The sequence below is a fragment of the Emys orbicularis genome, chromosome 3, assembly GCF_028017835.1.
Source record: "Emys orbicularis isolate rEmyOrb1 chromosome 3, rEmyOrb1.hap1, whole genome shotgun sequence".
Lineage (NCBI taxonomy): Eukaryota > Metazoa > Chordata > Testudines > Emydidae > Emys > Emys orbicularis.
This window is the reverse complement of record NC_088685.1, coordinates 126,474,629-126,479,668: the sequence shown is the minus strand read 5'-3', so window position 1 is coordinate 126,479,668 and position 5,040 is coordinate 126,474,629.

Genomic DNA, 5,040 nt, shown 5'->3' with positions numbered 1-5,040 from the left:
AGGGCACCGAAATCTAAGTTTGTCCGGGGCGCCATTTTCCCTAAGGCCAGCTGTGAGTGAGGCCCTAGTGCGCACGTCCAGAGGCAGGAACACAGGCACTGAGGGAACTTTTACCTTGAAAACATAGGTGTGAGCACATACAGGGGCCTACCAGGGTTAGGCGTGTGTTTTGTGGATCACAGAACGTAATACTGGGATTTAGGCACCTAACTCTGGGGCTTAGGTGCTTTAGTACCTTTGTGGATGTGGGCCTAAGTGACTTGCCCAAAGTCACACAGTAAGCCTGTGGCAAAGCAGTGACTTGAATCCTGATCTCTCAAGTCCTAGGCTGGTGCCCTAACAGCAGACCCATCCTTGCCCTCTAGTCCAGCGGTTCTCAAACTTCATTGTACCGTGACCCCCTTCTGACAACAAAAATTACTACACAACCCCAGAATGGGGGACCGAAGCCAGAGCCCACCCGAGCACTGCTGGCCTGGGTGGGAGGGCCAAAGGCCAAGGGCTTCAGCCCCAGGCTGGGGCCTGTAATTTAAGCCCTGCCACCCATGGCTTAAACCCAGGGCAGGGGGGCCTGGGCTTCAGCCCTGGGACCCAGCAAGTCTAACATCAGCCCTGCTGACCCCATTAATATGGGGTCCCGACCCACAGTTTGAGAACAGCTGCTCTTGTTCTAAAACTCTAGTGTAGATGAGGCAATGTATATTTCTGATGTGCTTGCCGGTCAGATTAAAAACCCACTTATAAATCCTAGTCTAGACATTTAAATGTAGACAAAAATGTACACTATAAAAAAGGTGATTTTTTTTTTTTACTACATTAAACAAGTGGTAAAATCCTTGGTTGGCCAACCCAGTTTGTAGCTGTCACACATTTTCATAGATTGAGGTAAACAATTTACTCCAACTTGTGAATATATGGGACAACTACAAACTGCCTTGGCCACACTAGGATTTTACTAAATTTTAGCAAATATATAGTGAAAAAATTGGTTACGCACCTGTAACTGGGGGTTCTTTGAGATGTGCTGTCTCTATCTGTTTTCCACATATGGGTATGTAGGCACACCATGTGCCAGAGTCCAGGGATTTTAGTAAGTGGTGCCCATTGGTCTGCACATGTGCAGTTGTTTTCCTTGTACTCTGAACCAAGAGTATAAGGGGTGCCTTTTCAGTTCCTGCTCCTACCACAAATCCAGTATGATCTGCAGACGAGAGCACAGAGGATGGTTAGTGGAATACAGATCAGGACCACACATTTTGAAGAACCTCCCTTATAGGTAAGTACCTTCCATTTATTCTTTGAGTGATAGGGACTATGTGTATGCCACACATGGAAGATTCATGAACAGTAAACAGGAGGTGGATGTGAAGAAGCAGATCTGCTGGCTGACTGTAATACTGCTGTGTCTATAGTAAAAGACTGGACCAAAGCGTAATGTCTCGTGAAGGTGTGTAAGGGGCTATAGGTCCCTGCTCTACATAGCTCTAGTAAGGGTACATCTCACAAAGATGCAGCAGAGGTTGCTTGCACTCTAGTAGAATGGGCCCCTCACCACCACTGCGGGGAGGGCATCTGAGCTAGTTGGTGACAGTGCATAATACAGGCAGACATCCATTCGGAAAGCCTTGTGCAGATTTAGCTTGATCCCTTGATCTCTCTGCTATGGTAACAAAAAGTCAAGGTGTCTTTATGATTACTTTTGTTCTTTGTAGGTAAAAGACTATGCTCTTCAGATATCTAGAGCAGTGGTTTTCAATCTGGAGTCTGCAGATTAGGTCTAGGATTTCAAAAGGGGTCTGCAGCTCCATTTGAAAATTTTTAGGGGTCCACAAATGAAAAACAGTTGAAAACCACTTCTCTCCTCATCCGAGGCAAGCAGTTTGGGAAAAAATATTGGTAAGTGGATGGCCTGACTTGTGAAACTCTGAAATTACTTTAGGGATGAATTTTGAGTAGGGACAAAGAGAGACTTTTTCTTTATGAAAGGTGGTATATATCACCGTTTCTCAAATGCAGCCACCGTGGCCGCATGTGGCCACCAGGGGTTTTCCCTGCGGCCACGACACCTTCTTGGGTGGTGATGGCAGGGGGCGGCAAAGCGCCAGCACCTCCTCCTCCCTCCCTGTTGCTCCTGGATGCGCCACTCTGCACATCTCTGGAGACAGGTGGGGCACAACACTGAAAGAGCAAGGTGAGTTCTCTACCTGGAAGGGGGGGAACAGGGGCTTAGTCAGGCTCGGACTTCAGCCCTGGGGTGGTTGTGTGGCGGGGACTTAGGGAGCCTGGCTGCAGACTCCAAACCCTGGTCATGCGGCAGCAGGCTCCGATCCCCAGCTCTGGCCACGCAGTGCTGACCCCTAATCCCGCTAGCAGCAACTGGCCCCAGGCGCTGACCCCCATCCATGTGCTCCGATTCCAGCCCTCGTCACCGACCCTGAGCTCTAGCAGCTGCCGGTCCTGGGTGCAGATCTTAGGCTCCGGTGGGTACTGCCTCTGGATGCCAACCCCTAGTCCTGGTCGTGCGGCAGCAGGCGCAGACCTCAAGTGCCAGCCTCAAACTCTGGTGGCAGTCAAACCCCAATCGTGCGCTCCAATCCCCAGCCCTGGCCACTGACCCAGGCACGGCTCTAGGATGTGGACCTTGGGTTCCGGCAGGTGCTGGCCATGGGCGCCAATCCCCAGCCCCAGGTGCAGAGCCCCAGCTCCGGTCACGTGGCAGCAGGCGCCAACCCCAGGCTCCGGCATGTTCTGGCCCTGGATGCCGTCCTCCAGTCCTGGTTGTGCCACTGCGGGTGCTGGCCCAGGACAATGACTCCTAGCCCCATATGTGCAGCAGCGGGCATGGACCCCAAGCGCTTACCTCTGGCCCCAGTCGCACAGCAGCAGGTGCCGGCTCTGGGTGCCAACCCCTGGCTGTATGGCAGTGGGTGCTGATCTCAGCCCTGGCCACGCAACTGCGGGCACCGACCCAGGGCTGTAGTTGGTGCTGGCCCAGGGCACCAACTCCCAGCCCCAGGCGCCAAACCACACCTCCGACCATGCGGTGGCAGAGACCCCCATACATCGCCCCTCGCCTCTGCTGCCTCCTGTCCCCACCCCTCCATCCATCCTCCCTGGCCCCTGCAGCCTCACCCCCTACCCCTCCATCCAGGACTTAACTTGCCAGGACTTGCTGTGAAAAGTGATATTAAAAAACATACAAATATCACTTTTCACAGCATTATTTTTATTGAGTCTGCAAAAAACTCCTACATAAATAAATTACAACAATCTGGATGTGTATACATGCATATTTATTTGTTTTTCCTAAAGTTAAGTATTCTAGGAAAAAATTGTCAGTGCGGCCACTAGCAAGAGTTGGTGGCCGCACTCTGAGGCCACCAAAAATGTGTTGTGAAAACCCCGGTATATATGGTGGGTCTGCCATGAGTGCTTCCAGCTCACCAACTCTTCTGGTTGATGTGATAGCAGCTAGAAAGACAACTTTCATCGAGAGATGGGACTTAGAGCATGTGGCTAAAGGTTCAAATGGAGGTATTGTGAGAGATGAAAGAATGAAGTTGAGATCCCACTGAAGTGTTGGGTTCACCAATGATGGGAAGATAAGAAGCCTCTTCAGGAATCTAGTCATTGTGGGATAAATAAAAATGGTGTGGTTATAGATTGCTGCTAAATGAACCCATAGGGAACTAATAGAGAGACCCAATAACTTACCAGTAAATAGATACTCTAGAATAGGGATCCCATTGGACTCTGGAGATAACGGGTGGTGTTGTGTCCAAGAGGAGAAACACTTCCACTTAGTTGAATAGTATCACCTGGTAGAATCCTTTCTACTTTGTTTAAGATGGATTTAACCACCTTGTATGTAGTTCTGATCACCCCATCTCAAAAGAGATATTAGAATTGGAAAAGGTGCAGAGGGTATTGAACAACTTCTGTGTGATGAGAGATTAAAAAGACTGGGACTTTTCATCTTGGAAAAGACAGCTTAGAAGGGATATGTTGGAGGTCTGCAAAATCTTGAGCCAGGCTTTGAATTCTTAGCCTCAACTCCAGATCTCATGCACAGAGGGGCACTGCCTGATGATTTCTCTGTACATTGGCCTCAATCTCCCTAGCCCAGATTTGATTGAGATCTTATGGTCTTCTTCATCAGATGTTTTCTAAGCCTTAGCTCTCGACCTTGATGTGTTCTGGGAGGGAATGATGCACTTTGCCAAGATGAGAGTCTCACCTAATAAGGAAAGGCAGCTTTGGTGTTTGTTGCTCACTGAAAAGGAGCAGGTGCAGAAAACACAATTCTTGAATCTCAGCAATCTAGGCATAACCCCAGTTTGCCAGGGAAAGTTTCTCTGGGCCAGGGATAAACAAACAACTAACTAACTACACTAGTAATTAAATTTAAAAGAGTAAACCACTAAAACTATTTACAGTTGGTGGAAGACACTGTGGACACAAGATTCTGACTCTGGCCATGTGGTGATAGGAAGGAACCAGAGAAGCACCACTCCACACTGTCCTTTATGTACTTAGTTCAGAGCATGAGGAGAACTGTGCATGTGCAGACCAACCAACTTACTAAGAATCTCTGGCCTCAGGCGTTCGGTGTGCATGTGTACCCATGTGTGGAATACAGAGAGGGACCATCACTCGAAAAAGAATCACATATTTTCCTAGCGAAGGCCTTAGAATCTTCAGGGTGTTTGCCTTGCTAGCAAAAAAGTCTGTACACTGTGAAAACAGATCAGGAAATAGTGATTTTCAACACTTGGTAACTCACCCCTACCTGAATCAGCAAGAACATCATCCCGAGTCCCAATGAAATCCCCCTGACAAATTGTGAATGATGTTGCAAACAATAGAAGGATTACAGCTATTCAAAGAGAGGCTGCAAGAATCTTTTAAAATAGAAAGTGTAAGTAGCGGTCCCTGCCAGCTTCGGCTGTAATATTTTCATTTTTAATGTCTATTCTTGTTAAATGCAAAGTGACATGGAAACAAATGTGCTGTAAATAATCATATCTTCATGACAAAATC